Source organism: Sorex fumeus, unplaced genomic scaffold (genome assembly GCF_029834395.1).
Source record: "Sorex fumeus unplaced genomic scaffold, SorFum_2.1 ptg000010l, whole genome shotgun sequence".
In the NCBI taxonomy this organism is placed as follows: domain Eukaryota; kingdom Metazoa; phylum Chordata; class Mammalia; order Eulipotyphla; family Soricidae; genus Sorex; species Sorex fumeus.
The window spans coordinates 4,749,332-4,769,479 of record NW_026606067.1 but is presented as its reverse complement, the minus strand read 5'-3'; the positions used below and the strand labels follow the sequence as shown (position 1 = coordinate 4,769,479).

The window sequence follows — 20,148 nt, the reverse complement described above, 5'->3', positions numbered from 1 at the left end:
TTCATAAACTACATTTTTATTGTCTCATATACAGATGTCAGGTTCAATCTCTTGAGTTAGGCATATGAATTTAAGGATAATTGTAAAGCAACCTGTAAACTCAATCTTTAAAGGTTTTAATAAAAATGTTTCCCTAAAAATTTAGAGCTGTCTCATTGCACATAGCTATATCCCTATATTATGTGTATATTGCCTTTTGCAAATCTTTCTGAATGAAACGGCCTTTTTTATCCCCTAGGGAAACCCTTTTTTCCTTTTTTCATTATTGAATCAGCTTGTAAAATTTAATTTTCATCACTAAATTACAATAATTATTATAACTGGACTATGCACATCTGTGAGCAAATAGCTCTTGGTAAATGTACATTTCAACTCTTGAAAGCAAAAGTGTGAAGTACAGTGTGGAGAGCAGTTCATTAGTCTCAAGTTCAGCCTGTCTTAGACATAGATTAGCACTTTCCTACTAATAGAGTGAATAAAGACTACCAGTTATTCCCATTAACTCTTAGGTGGAGATCATTATAAGCAATGTGCTTCAATTTTGTACCAACAGTACTTACCAAATAGCTCCTTTTGCTTGAATGAGGCTTGATCTTGAGTTATAGAAAAAAGGATCATTCAGGAGATTAATACCCAAGAATAGCCGAGATCAGTACCAAGAGGATTACTCCATGGCTTAGAGGCCAGCCGGGCATTCTAGGGGAAAGGGCCGCTCAGATAGAGAAGGGAGCACCAAATAAAGGGTGTTTGGAGGCTCCTCCCAGGATGGGAGATGCATGCTGAAAGTAGACTATGGACTGAACATGATTGCCTCTCAATGCCTCTTTTGCAGACCACACACCCGAAAGGAGACAGATAACAAAAGGGAATGCCCTGCCACAGAGGCAGGGTGGGATGAGGGGGATGGGGGTGGGAGGGATTACTGGGATCCATAGTGGTGGAAAATGGGCACTGGTGGACGGATGGGTATTTGATCATTGTATAATCGAAACCCAAGCACAAAAATTTGTAAGTCTACAACTGTACCTCATGGTGTTTCACTAATAAAAATTAAAAAAAAAAAGAAAGAAAGAAAAGAAAAAGGATCATTCAGATGGAATGAGATTACATTAGAGAGGACCTGGGAAGGAAGGACTTGATGGCGAAGCTGCTCTTCAAGTATAGATTGAAAAGCAGAATGGGACCAGAGAGGTAGTACAGTGGGTAAGGCAGTTGCCTAGCATGTGTCTGACCCAAGTTAAATCCCAGCAACCCATGTGGTTGCCTGAGTTCAGTCAGAAGTGTCCCCTGAACGTGTAAGCCATGAGCACTTATTAGATTCTGAATCAATAAAATTTCTAGGTATATCTCCTCTTCCTTTTTCTATCAGATCTGAACACTGGTCTTGGTAGTCATAAAAGTAGGAACAGAAATACTGAAAATGTCTTCAAAGGGCTCAAAGTCTGCCATGTTGCACATAGCCTAGTTTCAAACAAGTCTGAGGGGGATAAAAAGCTAGGTTTTCAAATAATTGATAACCAAAAAATAATGAAATCTAGTGAGATTTAACTTATTACAGACCTCCTGGATAATTGAAGAGTCCCTTTGGAAATGTTCATTTTAAGCCACTAGAATTCTTTCCATTCAATTAGTTTTGAGCTACCTGTGCTATTCTTACTATTTATTGTGTTTTAGTCAATATTTTATGAGAACAAATTAAATCTAATACCACAGCTGTTCTTAATGTGAGAAATGCAAATCATCTTTGGTGTTTACGGTAATAATTACAGTGACGATTTCTATGTTTCAATTTAAGAAATGCATTTAAATGTTATTGCTTGCTATTTTTGTTATTTATGATTTCATATATTACTTGATTATCATTATTATCAATAAAAATTTAAATAATTAACCATACAGTTTTCAAAAAAATTCCTGAAAGTGGAGAATTTTGTTTTCCAGAAGAGAGAGAGAGAGAAACAAGAGGTCATAGTTCTCAAAAGTTTATAAAAGGAAGTGTGAAAATATGTATAGTCTTTATTTAGGTCCCTGCTCTTTGATTCTCTTTTCTGAATATGTTCATACTTCTTTTTTACTAATAAAAAGAATATAAAGTTATGGGGGTATGGTGCCGCCAGCAGGTCAATCTGTACCTGTGAGATGAGTGCATCAGCAGCCTGATGGCAATGTCAGAACTTTCAAATACCCCAAAATTGCTGCTGTGCCTATGGCCAGACCCCAAAAACTTGGGGCAAAGTTTACCAAGAAAGTAAATGGCCAAAAGTTAGGTATGTGGGAGACACACCCACAAACCACTTTCAGCTCAGCTATATAATTGGAGACATGGTCTCTCTGGTTCCTGATCAAACTGCTTAATGGTCATGATCCCAGAGTCTCAGAAGTGAATCTCAGAACCCAAAGGCTTTTGGCAGAAATGTGTCCTGTTCCTGCAGTAGATTACTGGTGCTGGGCCACTCCAGGTGGGATTAGGTTTTGTGCCTTGGCCTGCTCCCCCTGGTGGCCTGGTGACTGCCATCCTCCAGAGGCCACTGGACAGTCAGGTTTGGGCCTGCAGTGATGAGACACATGAGGCCTCACCACATGGGGGTGGAGCCGACTTTTTCTCCGCATCCCAACGAGACCCCGAGTCACCGCCTACAAACAGCCTCTCTGGCTCCTGATCAAGCTGACTAATAGCCATGATACTGGAGACTCAGAACAAATCTTGAAACCCAGAGGCTTTGGGTAGAAATGCATCTGGACTGCATACAAGGTGGCCACCGGCTCAGAGCTTATTGGAAAGCCAGGTATGAGCCAGTGATGACGGGGCAACTGCAGTCTCATGGGAAAGGGGTGGTACCGGCTTGTCCTTCGAGCCCTACAGAGGTCACGAGTTGCCCCCCAGAGCGACTCTCTGGCACAGCCATAACACCAGACGCACAGAAAACAATCTCATAATTATCTGGCTCTTTGCAGAAATCCAAAATTGCGAGGCCGCTATTGAGGCCACGCAAGATTATATGATTCTCATAACCAGCTATAGAAAGGGAAACGATGCTGCTCCCTTCCGCCTTTTTCCCCCCTGGCAGCAAGGAGGCCGCCACCTCAGAGCTTATAGGAAAGCCAGGTACGAGTTGACGGTGACGGGGCAACTGCAGTCTCATGGGGAAGGAGGGCGGTTGTATGTCCAGACATACAGAACCCAATCTTGTAATTATCTGGCTCTTTGCAGAAATTCAAAATCGTAGCCACATGACATTATATGATTCTCATAAACAGCTATAGAAAACAAAATATTTCACAATGCCTTTTCAGCAATTCTGATTGTTTGGGGGGAAATTCCAAACAATAATGGTGCATCTTTTGTCGAAATAATAAATGTAATCAATATAGAGAAGAGTTAAGTAGAAATCATCTGCTTCACAGGCATTTGGGGGGGTATACTGGGGTTCTTGGTGGTGAAAAATGAGTACTGGTGAAGGGAAAGGTGTTTGATCATTGTATGACCGAGACTTAAACCTGAAAGCTTAGTACCTTTTCCCACAGTGATTCAATAAATAAATATAAAAATTAAAAAATAAATAAAAAATTAAGGTGGAGTTCATGCCCAATTCAATCAGCTAATCAGTGGCTGAATAAATAGCAGTACTCATACAAAAAATATAAAGAATATAAAGTTATTAAAGAAGAAAATGTTCTAAGGACAAAAGTCAATACTTTTTGAAAAAAAATTCAGTTACTTCATTGTTAAAAGATTACAGTGAAATAAATACCTCCAATTTTTTTGCTTGCCATGCATTTGGAAAGTTAACATTAAATCTTTTGAATAGCTGTGCTATAAATTTAGTAAGTGTTCAGTATATATTTTTTGGTTTCTTTTGTTTAAAGTTTCATTTCTGCTTAGACTTCCTCTTATCATCTTGGATTTTCATCATCATCTCTGTGCATTTTAGCTAATCACATGATACTTCTTCCTTTGGCCTACAACAGTTTAGTCCTTGAATTCAAATGATAGTGAAAAGTGGACCATTTCCTGGTTTTCTGAAAACCTCAAGTATCTAGGCATTTCCAAAGTGTAAGCTTCTAGCCTTAAGCGAAGCTCTAGGACTTGGTCTGTGTGTATTTCCAGAGCACACACATTAGATTATTCACCTAGTCACTCTACTGCAGCAGGCATTTAAAATATGCCAAATATTGATCACCTATTCTTTCCTTTACTATAGCCCCGGGTACCGAAATGGCTTTCCTTATTCCTGGATCTCCTGCTTATGACTCCCTCCTGGCCTACTTGTTCATTCTTGTAACGCATGAACATGAACTATCTTTGCAATTTCTAGAATCTAAAATTTATTTTAAGAGTCACATACATTTTTCCATTGTCACTTGCATCTTTTTATTTCATTTGTTAATTAGCTTTCTAGATATCTTATTCTTTTTGATGCAGCTGTAAATGACGTAAGGTTTTTTTTTAATTTATTCTCTTTTCTTGTTTCCATATAGATTTTGTGTATTGATTTTTAAGTCTGCTGGGTTACAATATTGATTTATTTTGAAATTGTTTTAGTGGACTTTTTGTAGTTTTCTATGTATATTTTTATGACACCTGGGAATAGTGATAGTTTAACTTATTTTTCAATTCAAATGCTTTTTATTTTATTTTATTTGTTAACTAATTACTATGGATAGATGAGAATAGGCATTTTTATATAAGCCTGATATTCAAAGATATACTTTTTTCAGTTTTTTATCACTGGGTATGACACTAGGGGTATGTCTACAGTACATGACCCCTACTTCATTGAGGTTTCGTCTTTCTATCTCCATTTTGTTGAGTGTTTTCTTTCTTTTTTTTTTTTTTTTTGCTTTTTGGGTCACACCTGTTGGTGCACAGGGGTTACTCTTGGCTCTGCACTCAGGAATTACTCCTGGCGATGCTCAGGGGACCATATGGGAATGCTGGGAATTGAACTCGGCTCAGCCATGTGCAAAGCAAGTACCTTACCCACTGTGCTATCGCTCCAACCACTGTTGAGTGTTTTTTTAAATGATTAATGAATCTTGAATCTACCAAATAGTTTCCTCTGCACCTATTGACATAATGACACAAATTTTACCTTTGCTTTTATTCATGTAGTATATTATATTAATTTTTATAAATTCAATCATCCTTGAATCCTTGGAATAAATCCCACTTGGTCATGATAAACTACCCCTTTAATGAATTGAAGGGATATATTTTGTTAAGGATATTTGTATCTATATTTATTAGGGATATTTTTCTATAATTATCTGTTTCGTGTGTGTGTGTGTGTGTGTGTGTGTGTGTGTGATATGCCTCTACTTTTTATAAAAGTGCTATTGATCTCTGGGGGAATTCAAATGAAATTGAAGGAATTCAAATGTTCAATATTTTGAAGAAATTTGAAAGTATTAAGTCATATTTGAAGGTTTGGTACAACTATCTGGACATGAAGTTTTGTTTAGGGGGAAAGGTTGGAAGACTATGAATTATTATTTCAATTTCTATGCTTGTAACTGACTCATTCAGATTTTCTGTTTTGATCTGATTAAATTTAAAATGTGAATGCTTCTCCTCTTGTTGCTATCCCACAAATCTTGTATTTTCATCTACACTTTTAAAAGATATTTGAGTATGATTTAGTTTACCTCATCATCCGGCTCACTGATTCGATTTTCAGCTTCTGAGGGCCCATTTATTTATTTGGTTTAGTAACTATATCATTAGCTCAAAAATTTATATTTGGATTTTTTCTCATATTTTATCTATTCTTAATGAATTTCTCTTTTATTGATTTCCTTAATTCAATAAGAACACTATGATTATTGTTTTGCCATATTCTTTGGGGAGCTTAGAAGACTTTAATGTGCTGAGGTTCTTTTTTTAGGCTTTTGTTTTATCCATGAATGAAGGTAAATTCCTCTTTTTTATATTTTATTATGTCTGGTGATTTACAAGGCTTGGAAATCTGTTTCTGATTAAGGTGGGTTCTCTTTGTAGAAAAGAATCTCCCCTCCTCCCCTCCCCCTTCCCCCAACCACATCAGTTCTCCTGTCCCTTGACTGTTAAGGAAGGTTTAAGACCTTTTCTTGATCCACATTTCTGTCTTGGGCAAGAAGACAGTGGCTAAGGTGAAGCTGGGATGCTGATGATTTTGTGGGTTGCAGGAAACCGTTCCACATTGAAGCACAGTGCTTTGCAGTGGGGTTTATCCCTAAGTCAGAGTGTTTATCTCCAAGTTCCAGTTATTCACCTGGGAGCTCTCCCCATTTCCTGTTTGCCTAGGCTGCCGACATATTTCTTTGAAAGTTCAGACATCTTTCTGTAATTGCTTATAATTCATTTGACTCCTGTTTTCTGCTGCATATTGGTACAATAAGTTCCAGTGACATACTCAAGAGTTTAATAGAGATATATGGTAACAAAGCAATAAACTAAGAAATATAGTAATAAAGAGACTTATTGTAGTATGTAATACTAAATACATCATGTTATTTTGAAAAATGTCCAGGTTTATGACATCTCTAGAGTTTGTAGATTCTCTGTTACTTGTAGTTGAATCAATTAAAAGGCCCTTTTTTTTTTTGCAGGACACCAACATTCTTGATTTCTCTTTCACTTTATTTTAATTATTTTCTTTATTTTTTCCTATTTCCTTTCCTTTTTTCCCCTTAAATTTTGGCATTGGGGGCTGGAGCGATAGCACAGCACGTAGGGCTCTTGCCTTGCATGCAGCCAACATGGCCGACCCAGGTCAATTCCCAGCATCCCATATGGTCCCCCAAGCACCGCCAGGAGTAATTCCTGAGTGCATGAGCCAGGAGGAAGCCCTGAGCATCTCCTGGTGTGACCCAAAAAGAAAAAAATATTTGGCATTGCTGGAGATGCAAACTTTGGTTGACTTCCTCTTTTGAGTCTATGTTCACTCCTGAGCTATCTCATCCTGGTATAAATGGAACTTATTCATGGGTGTATTTTAACATCTACATTCTGGTGACTCACAAATGAAACCTCCATGCTCCTGAAATCCAGGCTCCTATGCATTGCCATGTGTGAAAGGCAGTTTCAGATTTTACATCTCTAATCGCATTCCTAAACCCCACCTCAGCCGGCGCCTACTTTAGTTCCACTATTTATTCCTTGAGAGCACATTGAACTAAATTTAAACTGCAACTCACTATATTCCATAATTATAGCGTCATTCACTAAGTTCATTTCAATTTCCATGACAATATTTTTTTTCTTTTTGTGTCACACCTGGCAATGCACAGGGGTCACTCCTGGTTTTGCACACAGGAATTAACTCCTGGTGGTGTTCGGGGGACCATATGGGATGCCACCAAGAGAACTTACTTATTCCTTAACCAGATTATTCTACAGTTTAGGTATGAAATGTATTATTTAAAGTATCAGTTTAATTTTTAAAATAAATTGCTATGTGTTAAAAGATTTACATGTGGAATAGCAATTCTGTGTGTGGGGGGGTGGGGAAGTACTTAATTTTGTGACACTGTAACAGAAAAAAAACAAACAATAATCTTGCCTGATTTTACTGTTAGGTGAAATCTCCTCAAAATTCTAATTATCAACATTATAGTAGGCTGTGGGCCAGAGCGATAGCATAGTGGGTAGAGCGTTTGCCTTGCACGTGGCCAACCTATGTTCTAGTCCTTCGCCCCTCTTGGAGAGCCCGACAAGCTACTGAGAATATTCCGCCCGCATGGTAAACCCTGGCGAGCTACCCAGGACGTATTCAATATGCCAAGAACAGTAACAATTCTTACAATGGAGACGTTACTGGTGCCTACTCGAGCAAATCCATGAACAATGGGAGGACAGTGCTATAGTAGGTTGTGAACCTAATTTTATGTATAGGGAAATAGTTCATGGCAGAGCCTGGCAAGCTACCTGTGACGTATTAGGTATGTCCAAAACAGTAATAATAATGAGTCTCATTCCGCTGACCCTGAAAGAGGCTCCAATACATTTAGAATTTTGGGAAGGACAAGTAAGGAGAGGCTGCTAAAATCTCAGGGCTGGGATGAATGGAAAAGCTACTGGCACCTGCTTGAATAAATTAATGAGCAACGGGATGACAGTGATACACTGATAGTTTAAATTAGCTAGAATACAGAACTAACTTCTAATTTTAAGCAACAATCATTATTTTCTGACAGACTATTCAAACATCATGTAGAAGAATTTTAACAGTATGGCGAGGGCTGAGTAAAAAAAAAAATCCAGAAAGATACTTTAAAAGATACTTTCTAGACTCCATGTTTGAAATACTTCTTAACTAGAAGGGCAGATTTAGGGGAAAATTACCTCACTCAAGGCTGTGTTTTATCCTTTTTGCTTTATAATTCCTTTTAGCAAATTTGCAACCCTGAAGTTTTTACCATTGGATAAGACAAGATGAAGGGTCATTAGAATTTGCATTTCATCAGCTAATGATCCCAAAAGGCTGAGTTTCTGGCAGCTTACCCCTGGAATGTTAGGATACCAAGAGATTCAAAACTGAATTTCAAAGTCCAACAGACTGGGGTCAAACCCCTTGTCACATCCTTTGTTGGTTGAAAGCCTCTTTGGCACAGAGCTTAGGCTTATCTATGAAATTCTATAATAAAACAGTACCGTTGTCATGAGTATGACATAAAGCTTAAATTGGATCCTTTGAAAAATATCAATCATCTATAACATGTATTGAGTAAGTCTCAATACATGTTAATTACTATGCTAAACATTATATAAAACAGAAATAATGCCCCAAATATTTTTCCAACTTATTGCCTTTTACATGGTACAGGTGATTTTCTTTTGTCCTGGTGACTTCCTATAGCACCATTCTGAATTTGTCATTTGAAGGGGGGGGGGGGAGTGTAAATGCCGCATAGTCAAAAATCATTTAATTGATGTTACAAACTGCAAAGCAGATGATAATTCTTAACAAGCCCTTGAAGAGTGTTCATGTTAAGTACACTAAATAAGGGATTTTCCTCAGCCTATAACCTATCTAGGCTGATCAAGTTGTTCATATTGACTGCATAATGGACAGTTCTTGCTAGCAGTCTATAAGAAGCAACCACAAAAAATATTATTGTCTTTTAATCAATGTCAATTTAATTATAAGCACAAGCTTTCTCAAAGTTTTCAATATTAATGTCCTCTAACCAGGCAAACAGAAAACATGGCGTGAATTTTATCATTTACCAGGGGCCACTTATCACCAGTGACCATGGTTGTAGCACAACAGAGTTAGAGGAAACACAACCATTCGATCCACAATGATTTTAGATTTTGACTTGAACCAAATAAATAAACAGCTTTGGCACACTTAAATTTGTTGATAAATATTTACGTAGTAATTTCATATGTACGAAATTTTGAGGACCACACACGTGAAACAAAGAAAGGAACAGAAGAACAAAGTATCCAGACATTTCATTATTTCTGTCCTTTAATGAACTGTTACATACCTAATGATGAAGGGGCAGGCTGGAAAATTTGGAAATGTTGGGACTGGAGTAATCGCATGGTACATTTGTCTTGCACGTGGCCGCCTGGGTTTGATTCCCAGATCCCATATGGTCTCCTGATCACCTCCAGCAATAATTACTGAGTGCATGAGCCAGGAGTAACCCCTGTGCATCGCTGGTGTGACCCAAAAAGGAAAAAAAAATTGGATATGTTCTTGATAATGTGGAAGGTTTGCCCTGTGTTTTACAATTGATCTGTAATGATAATATATGCCATTCAATTTGCTTGGCTTTATCAAGATTGAATAAGACAGCAGAATGGCAAATTGCTCAGAGATTTTAATGTTAGTGCAATAAATCTATATTGAAACTTCACCACTGATGTGGCTTGATATCATCAAGCAAAATCAAGATTGGAAAATGCACTATTTATTTTGCATGTTTAGATCAGCCTAGATAGATTATAGGCTGGGGAAAATCAATATGTTCTCCACAGCATTATTTGTGGCAGAAATAAGTGGACCTATACTCCACAAATTTCACAGTGCAACTGGCAACTGTTGTGTGCTTGCAACAAAGGACACCAGATCTGGCAACGTCAGCAATGATGTCTAGCACTTGACACCATAATGCATTTTTTTCTCCACATTTTTTATAAAAGTATTGTGATTTTCAAAGTTATTCATAGTTGAATTTTAGACATACAATATTGCAGCACCAATCCCACCACAGTGTCAAGTTCTTTCTAACAGTGTTTTCAGGTTCCCTACATAACTCACCCACACCCCCACCCACTGCAGCCTGCCCTCTTGACAGGCATCCTTCTAAGTTTTGCCATTAAAATTTGCGACTCTTGATTTCAGTGTTTTGAACTCCGTCATTTGGATATTTGGCTCTCTCACTTCTTAACACCACCTTTTTACCTGGATTCCTTGTCCTGGTCCTATTGCCTCTCATCTGTCTGTTCTACCTCTCCCCTCCACTTTTTCTATCCTTCCCCTTATACTCTGGGGCCAAGGTTGATCAGGGTGGCCCTCCTTTACAACATTGCAAGTAATGCATTCTTAATAAGCCCTTGATAAGTTGCTAAGCACATGCATAATTGGATCTCACTCTATCACCATGAAGTAGGCAGGAAAAAACCATAATTTTTATCCATTTTGTGGATGAAAAAACTGAGACTGGGAATTGCAGGTGATTTCTCCAATTCATGTAGCTCTTAAAAAGTTAAGTTAGAGAGGCCGGAGCGATAGCACAGTGGGAGGGAATTTGCCTTGCACAAGACCGACATGGATTCAATCCCTAACATTGCATATGGTTCCCCAAGCACTTCAAGGAGTAATCCCTGAGTGCAGAATTAAGAGTAACCCCTGGGAATCACTGGGTGTGGCCCAAAAGGGAAAAAAAGTCAAGTTAGAATTAAGGTTTAGCTCTTAATGTTCCTTTTAAGTTGATATTATATCTTACCTTTAGGTGCTTTTGGAATGAAGCACCATGGATTTGCATAAGGGGCAAAAAAACCCCAGTAATCTGCTCATAAATTGGATTGTTCTAAGTGTCAGGGAGTGATTAGAGGTTGACAGTATATCCCAGATGTATCTATAAATATCTATCACGAACAAATATTGAGGTTCTCCTTTCTGTGAGCACGTTCTTATATATTTATTTTATTTTTTGGCTACTCATCAATGTGAATAAGTCACTGAGAAAACTAGTTATAGAATTTGAAAATACATCTCCTTTGAGGTGTGTCCCTGTGGTAAGATGTGATGAAACGCCCCAGTGCTTTAATCATTGGTTAGGTACTGATGAGGAAGTGTCCCCCTACCCTCCATCCGGGTTCTTGGTTTGGGTAAAAATTGCCTCTGGGTCATTGAGGACATCATGAGATTGAGGAGAAGAGGGTGTTTCCCAGCATGTATTATAGAGAACTGAGACTGTTTTGCACATCATCTGCCCATAACCTCCCTCACTAATACTCTTGTCAGGGAAGCAGAAAGGGGGTAGTGTTCCTCTTTCTTTTCATCTTTCTCTGAGACTGACTTTTCTCGAGGGTTTTTAATATTTTAATTTTTTAGAACTGCTCAAATGCTTCCTTGAAACTAGTTTCCTCTTTATGGGATTATGGATCAGAGAAAGGACACCAATTGAGCTATTGCTTGGTGACCCTGAAGAGTATTAAGAAAACCTAAGGCCAAGATAAAAAAAATCAAAGGAAATAACAAGCAGTAGAGCCAGAGAAACCAAGTGTAACCTTGCCTGAAATGAATCTTATTCGCATGCATTCTTGGCTTAAGCCAAAGAAGCACCAGGTCATGGTAAATGTGAAGAGAACAGTAGTAAGAATATCAGTTAAAGGCATTGAGAGCTTGCAACAATCTCTTGCTGCTCAATTTTTTTTTCGGCTTTTTTTTGGCCATACCTCATGATGCTCAGGGGTTACTCCTGGCTCTGCTCTCAGGAATTACTCCTGACTGTGCTCAGGGAACCATATGGGATGGCGGGGATTGAACCTGTGTTGGCCACATGCAAGGCAAATGCCCTCTTCTCTGTAGTATCTCTCCTGGCCACTGCTCAATATATTGCATTATACACTTACACAAAGGGAAGAAGAGTTTATTTTATGGTTTTACTAGTGTTAAAGCTTATGGATTTGATGTGTGCATCTAACAGGGAGGGGTTCAGCAAACTACAGTTAAAATCATATCTGAATTCTAAAGAAAAGAATATCTATTTATTTATTTAATAACTTGCAGAAAACTGTCTTAGCTGCAAAATTTATTTCTTTTTAAGAATTTTGGTTTGGGGGCCATACCTGGTGATGCTCGGGCCTTACTCCTGGCTCTATGCTCAGGGATCACTCAAAATATTTTGCTTACAGTAGACTAATAGTAATTTATTGTTTTCAAAATAGTTCTACAACCTTTTAGAAAAGCCTCCTAGTTTAATGAAAGTCACAATGGAAAGTACACAATGTGGATATTCTCAGGGAGGTAATTTTGTATCAGCCAACAGTTTTGTGTGTTTGCTGTAAATAAGAAGAAATAGCATTGGAATAAGCGACTGATCTAATTATAATATGAGGCTTATTTGTATGGAGTGACTTTTGCTAGATTCCTTCACTCTTTTGGAGGAAAGAGATAAGAAATATTATTCTCTGTATCCCCGCAATTCCTTTACTGTTCTTTGAAACAAGGCAATGATTTCGTCCGCTAATCACTGCCAAGAGCAAGATCTGAGCACTGAAGGGTGGGCCCAAACTGTCTCCTCCCAATTTTTTATACTAATGTGACCCAATTACCTTGGGTCATTATCAAACAGTTCCCTAATAGTTTTTGATTTTGAGACTAAGCATTAGAATCCAGAGGGTGGATAGCTATAGGAATGTCAGACAACTTGGGCAAGTTGCTTAAACTTTCTTATCTTAAAATGGGGAGACTAGTATTTAGTACCCTACAGGGTGATCTGATGCTTACATATTAAATGCAAAAAGTTTATAAAAGGTAGTTAAACTACCAATCACAAAGTAGGCACTGTGAGAAGTCATCTAGGAAGGGTATATATTATATTTCTACATAAAAGACTCTATTCTGGTGGTGAAAATATCACAGTGAAGAGGGTCAGTATCAGTCAGAGAAGATAAAATATTGCCTCCCTAGGATGTTCTATATCCTGTTGCCAAGAGGCCCTTTCCTGAGGCTGTTAGGAGCCAACATACATCTAATCATATAGTTGACCCAGCTCCATGTCTGTGGTCAGAAGAATTCATAAAAACAATGCAGTATGGTGTCGGGAATAATTTGAACATCTAGGTCTGCACTAATTGCTTTTAATTAAAAAAAACAATAGGTCACACCCAGCACTGTTCAAACCTTACTTCTACCTCTGTATTCATGGATTGCTCCTTGCAAGTCTCAAGAAACCATATAGAGTGCTGGGGATCGAATCTTGATTGGCTACATGGAAGGGATCTTATCATTGGAACCTTCCTTTAGGCCTGAGTGTCCATTATTACAAACACTCCAGAGTCTAACGAATCTTAATTTCATTCTGCCTGAAATTTCTAGTGTTTGATTTGGCAGACAAACACCATCGTTTCTACATTCTGCTCTTGGGTTTTAAAATTAAGATGGATTAAGATAAAAATATCGACTCATAGGAAAACAGACTTATTGGCTGTGGTGAGTGCAGCAGTGGTTTCATGTTCACAGCCTGTGTTCTTGGGCAACTACTAGATCTGTGGGACATGTCCTTTAAATTCTTTCTTTCTTTCTTTCTTTCTTTCTTTCTTTCTTTCTTCCTTCCTTCCTTCCTTTCTTTCTTTCTTTCTTCTTTCTTTCTTGTCTTCCTGTGTACCTTGTGTCTTCACTGTGATCTTAGCTCGGAAAAAAGATAAAAGAAGAGGCAGATGGTACCCAACTATTAATTAGTCTGGATCATTCTGTATGCCCACCTGAAAAACCAACTGAGGAAATCAAGATCACTTGATCACTTGATGTACCATTACTCATTGATTTGCTCAAGTGGGCGCCAGTAACATCTCCATTCGTCCCTGTCACATGCTAGTGTAGCCCAATGGTGTTTGCTTTCTCCAGGAACACAAAGAGTCTCAAACTGATCATTTGGGGTCTTGACAAAGAAGTCTGACCATCTTGTAGGTGAGCGGCCACTCGATCTTTTGATATCCCTTGAATCCAGTTGGTAACGACTCAAGTCCAGTGGTCATCTCCAAATCACATTACGTGTCCAGCCCATCTGATCTTCGACACCTTGGCAAATGAGGAAGCATCCCTGGTTCTTGATTGTCGATGGAGGTCGGAACTCAGGATTCCTTCTCTCACTTGAGGAAGCATGATACTCCAAGCATAGCACTTTCAATTCCTCTTTGGGAGACCTGAATAGCATTCTCATCCTGTTTTCTTAGGGCCCAGGTCTCTGAGGCATATGTTAATGTAGGAAGAATGGTGGAGTTGAAGAGATGTGCCCAGAGCCAGAGGTTCTTCGTCCTCTTAGCTATTTCTTTGACGATCTTGAAGGTTTCCACGCTGCTCTCTTCCTCCTGCAAAGTTCAGGTGCCAGGTCGTTTGTCATGTTGAGTTCTCGACCTAGGTACACTAAACTGATGCATTCAGAGATGTTCATTCTGTTGAGAGTGAATGGAATGTCAGGAATGAGTCCTTTTCTCATGAACATTGTCTTCATGAGATTCAGTCATAGTCCGACCTTCCCACATTCACGGTCAAAGTCGGCCAGCATTCGTGCTCTTTGGTTAATGTTTGGTGTTATTAAAATGATGTCATCAGCAAAGCAGAGGTGGTGCAGTTGCCAACTGTCTATCTTCACTCCCATTCCTTCCCATTCCAATTGTCACATGACATTCTCGAGGGTGGCACTGAAGAGTTTCGGTGAAATGGTATCACCCTGCCGAACCCCTCTCTTGACATCGATAATCACTTCCTTGTAGAATAGTGAGATCCTGGTAGTGATTCCATAATACAGCTCATGGAGGATCCTGATGTATTGAGTTTGAATGTCCTGTTTGGCTAGGGCTTCGATGACTGCTTCCATCTCAACAGAATCAAAAGCCTTCTTTAATTCAATGAACATTAGACAGAGAGGCATCTTGAACTACGGAGAAACCTCAATGAGCTTGGTTACCATGTGGATATGGTCGATTGTGCTGAATCCTTTTCAAGACCTTGCTTGCTCACATGGTTGTCCTTCATCTGGTGTTCTGCCAATTCTATTCAGGATGACTTGAGTGAATAGCTTGTAGGCGATAGACAACAAGCAGATGAGGTGATTTTTGTCAATGTTGTGGATGTCTCCCTTCTTGTACAGTAGAACGGTCCTGCTGGTTTTCCACTGGGACAGAAATTTGCATTCAGACAAATAACATGTGAAGAGCCGAGCCAGTGTATTGATGAATCTTGACAGCAGATTCTTCAGGTGTTCAGGTCTGACCTTGTCTGGGCCGGGTGCAGTTCACTTCTTTACCAACGAAACGGCATGTCAGATTTCAGAAGGGAGAACATTGTGAACGACATATCCATCATGCAGAATTTGGTATGTGGGGAGGTAGATGTGGCTATCGAAGAGATCTGAGTAGAAGTCATGTATAATCTTCTCCATTGCCCTTCTGGAAGATGTGATAGATGCATTAGGACGTTGGACGGTAGTCATCTTGGTCTTGTAGTTGGCGAAGGACAGGCAGGTTTTGTAAATGCTTTTCTTGGCTTCTGCCGCATCTGCCAGCACTGCTGCTCTTCTTTCTTTGAGGTCTTCCTTTATCGCTTCTATGTACAGTTTTGTGAGCTCGGACATTAGTTGTGGTTGCCTGAGACTCGCACCAAACCACATTGGCGAATGAGCTCGAGAGTTTCTGAAGACAGGCGTCTTTTTGTGGCTTTCTCTCTCTCAGCATTCCTCAAACAATCATGGAGGTGCTTAACCAGTCAATCGTATTCTTCATCAATCTCGTCAATGATGGCATCTTCCCATGTTTTCACAATAGTGCCAAGGAGCTCCCAGTTGGTGGTCATTCTGGGAGTTCTCTTCTTAAACTTTGTTCTTTCTCCTTGCTCTTTGAAGTAGAATTTTGCATGAAGGAGTTGGGTTTCAGTCATACAGTGTGGAAACACCCATCCCTCCACCTTTGTACATCCCTCCTGCACCCCTCCCCAGCCTGTCTCTATGGCAGACACTTTCTTTCCTACTCTCTCTCTCTCTCTCTCTCTCTCTCCCCTCTTTCCCCACCCCTCCCTTGGGGCATTATGGTTTGCAATACAGGGACTGAGAGGTTGAAGGAAAAGGAGAGTTGGAGGAAAATTATCATGGTGAACATGGCGGTGGGGGGAGAGAATTTACATTAAAATAGGAACAAAGGCAGTTTTTGACATTTTAGCTCAATTAGGAAATTTCAAGTTTGATAACTTTGAAAGGCTATTGAAATTTAAATAAAAAATGGACAAATTTAATTTTATGTTAAAAATATTTCTGTCTCTGCAGCGTAATGGATTAGATGTGATTCAGAGCACCAGTCATCTTTCTTTCTTTCCTTTCTTCTTTCATCCCTTTTTCCTCCCCTCCCCTCCTTCCTTCTTCCCTTCTCGCATCCTTCCTCCCCTTTCCTTGTCTCCCTGCCCTCTTCCTCTCCCTTCCCTTTCTTCTCTTTCACTTTCCTCTTCCTTCCTTTCTGCCTCTTTTTTCTCAGATTAGTTCCAGGCTGTGAGTGATCCTAGGAATCTTGGCTGGGCTGAGCTTGTAAAGAAAGAGCAAGGAGATTCTTTTTTGAAAAGTGAGACGGTTCTTTTTCTATCCAAGAAAATTAGGTTGATGTCGGCACTAGCTAACAAAAGCTATGCTCAAGTTGGCTTTAGATTTTTCCCAAGAAATTCTGTGTAGTTGGAATGTTGGACCACCCATTGGCAATTTCCTAAATTGTTAGAATGGATAATGTTTCTTAGATATCTTTTATCATGCAGTGTTTTGCCTTTTACTTGGGTTAAAGATGTGCTAAATTTATGGCTGGTGGTTGACAGATGAAAAGACAGCCACTGCCAGATGAAAAGAGCAGAAAACTAGAAGTGAACTACAGTATATTATCATCAGTAGCTACTGGGAGGTGCAGAAAACAGAAGTGAACTACATACACTATATTATTATTAGTTGCTGTGCTGAGTACCTTTGTGCACACTAGGTCCTAAAAATGTCAAATTAATTTTATTAGGTGATTATAACCTCATTTTCACAAAACAAATTAGTGTTCAAATCTGTTATAATTTTTCTAGAAGGTAAAGCTGAAATCATTGACCTTGAGAAACTTGTATAGAGGTCGAGCAGACCTGAACCCCTTCCTATTTATGCTGATGCTTCCTCAATTGAAGGAATTCTCTCTGCAAACATTCCCTGGATCTCCCTCAAGATCTTAAATACCTTTGAATTCATAAGAACTGCATTGGTGAGTGAAAAATGCAAGTCACCATAAAAATTAAGCTGAATAGTTTGAGAATGCAAATCCCAACTGGTGTCAGACCACTACATCAAATCAGGGGAATACCATCCAGCTGAGTAGAAGACACAGAAATTAGAACAAGTTTAAATGTAAAAATTTTACCTTTTCAAGGATTAGCATAGAATTAAGGGTGGGGGGTAGTGTCTTAGCTCTTGGCTATGGAAAAACTAGTTTAAACTGAAAACTAGGATCAGAGGGAGAGAAGGAGATAAATTAAGCTATTCATAGAAAAGATTGAGTGATCCATACATAGTTTTAATCTACTACTACTTTGTTGGTTTTTCTTCTTTCTTTCTTTCTTTCTTTCTTTCTTTCTTTCTTTCTTTCTTTCATCTTTTTTCTTATTTATTTATTGAATCACTGTGAGGACAGTTACAAAGCTCTCAGGTTTAAGTCTCTGGTCATACAATGATCAAACACCCATCCCTTCACCAGTGCATATCTTCCACCACCAAGAACCCCCAAATATCCCCCCTATGCCTGTGAAGCAGATGTTTTCCACTTAACTATCTCTGTATTTTGATTACATTCATTATTTCGACAAAAGATGATCCATTATTATTTGGAATTTTACTCTAACAATCAGACCTGCTAAAAACGCATCATGAAATAATTTGTTTTCTATTGCTGGTTATGAAGATCATATGATGTTATAGTGATAGTGGCCAAGCGATTTTGGATTTCTGATATTTTAATAGTTAAGTCTGGAGGGATTTCTGCCAAAAGCCACATAGTTCCGATATTGGCTTATGTGCCTTTGGGTCCATGGCCGTGCTGGAAAGCCACTTGTGGGGGGCAACTCGTGGTTTTGGCGGGGCAGAAAGGGCATGCTTGTTCCACCCCCTATCCCATGAGGCTGCAGTTACCCCTTCACCACCAGCTCATACCTGGCTGTCCAATAAGCTCTGAGGTGGTGGCCACCGTGCCACTGGGGTGAGGAGGGGAAGGCAGAAGAGACAGACACCTTTTCCCTCTCGGGTGTTGGGGGGCACGGCACCATAGCTTAATGCATAGTCCATTCACATGTCTGCCAAAAGCTGCTGGGTTCTGAATTAGTTCTGTGTGCCTCTGAGGCCATAGTCGTGCCAGAGAGCTGCTCATGAGGGGCAACTCATGGTCTTGGCGGGGGCAGGAAGTGTGTGCCGTTCTGTCCCCTCATCCCATGAGGCTGCAGTTGCCCCGTCACTGCCAGCTCATACCTGGATGTACAATAAACTCTGAGGCGGGACACTGTGCCGCTGGGGGGTAGGGGTGGGGTGCAGGCAGAAGTGTTGGCTTTTCTTAAACTTTTATTTTGGGTCTGCTTAGGGCTTACTCCAGGTTCTGTGCTTCTTCCTGGCAGTGCTTGGGGGGAACATAAGGATGCTGAGATTAAACCAGGGTTGGTCACATGCAAGGCAAGCATCTTAACCTCTGCAGCATCTCTCCAACCATCTATTAGTATTTTGAGTGGAATTTATACACACTTTTTAAAATAGGCAACCTTATGTGTTGTCATGCAATAGACACAAACTTAAAATGATGAGTAATAGGAATTACTGTAGGAAAACTGAATTTATAAATTTCTAGAGCATAGTCCTTGGGAGACACATTTCAATTACCTTGATAGTGGCATTCATAAATTATTCAGAGAAAAATGATAGGAATTTGATTAAAGAATCTTCTGGTGTCTTTGTTCTATTGCTCATCTCCAGGAATGGAAAACAAATAAATTTCTATTTATGTATTTTATGGGAAGTGAAAATGAAAGTGGGACTATGGTGGCAGAATAGAGACACTGGTAATTTTCTTGACTTAAATTAGAATTTCTCAAACATTAACTTGTGACAAAAGGTTACCCTGTTACAATAAAATGCACAATTAAATTGTGCAGAAAAGTTCAAAAAGTCACTGGGTGTGGCTGAGTATATTAATGGTATTAGGAGTTTCTTAGCATCTTAAGGAAAAGGAAGTGTGCATGTGCACGTGTGTGTGTGTGTGTGTATGTGTGTGTGAAAGTATGTGTGTAGAAGAGTTTCAGTGTGTGTTTCCTGGTGAAAGAGGCAGAGGGTAAGGGTGGGGGTAAGGTGAAGGAGCTAGAATTAATGTGGCAGGTCTGTCCACCTCAGAATCAACTTGTGATGCTTCCACAGCACCAAATGTCACTCTCCATTTCTTTGGGTCTGGGAATGATTGTCTTTAATTACCCATTTGGTTTGACTCCCATATTTCTGGGCTACCACGTCTGCTTTTAATTTTCTCTCAATTACAAAAGCAATATATAGTCAATGAAGAAAATTTAGAAAATATAGAGGGCAGGGAAAGTAAAATAAAACAGGCTCATAATTCTGTCATCCTGCAACCACCACTATTATTCTGATGTGTATCCTTCCAAGTACTTAATTTCATAAAATTGGGCTGATACTTCACATGTGACTCTGTAACCTGGTTCCACCTGGAACCTTTAGCTTGTCCTTGATCTGCAGTCCTTATTTCTGGAATAAGCCTTCATTTCTCACTAGGGCAATTCTCCTTCTTCAGTCTGTCCCAGTGTCTTTTCTCAATAATCACCCTCCTGTGCCTCCCCCATGTGTCTTTAAGATTCTCTGATTCTCTATAAAAATAATCTCAAATCCCATTTAGTAATCACCTGATAAAGTCTTAAACCTGAAGATGTTGAA

General features: G+C 39.2%; 1 non-coding gene across 1 annotated transcript; it reads left to right on the top strand.

Moving 5' to 3' along the window:
• The first annotated feature begins 1,344 nt into the window (after positions 1-1,344).
• On the top strand, positions 1,345-1,477 carry LOC130020188 (small nucleolar RNA SNORA61). Its single transcript, XR_008791963.1, has one exon. It is a non-coding gene; the product is annotated as a small nucleolar RNA SNORA61 (small nucleolar RNA).
• The last annotated feature ends 18,671 nt before the right edge of the window (positions 1,478-20,148 follow it).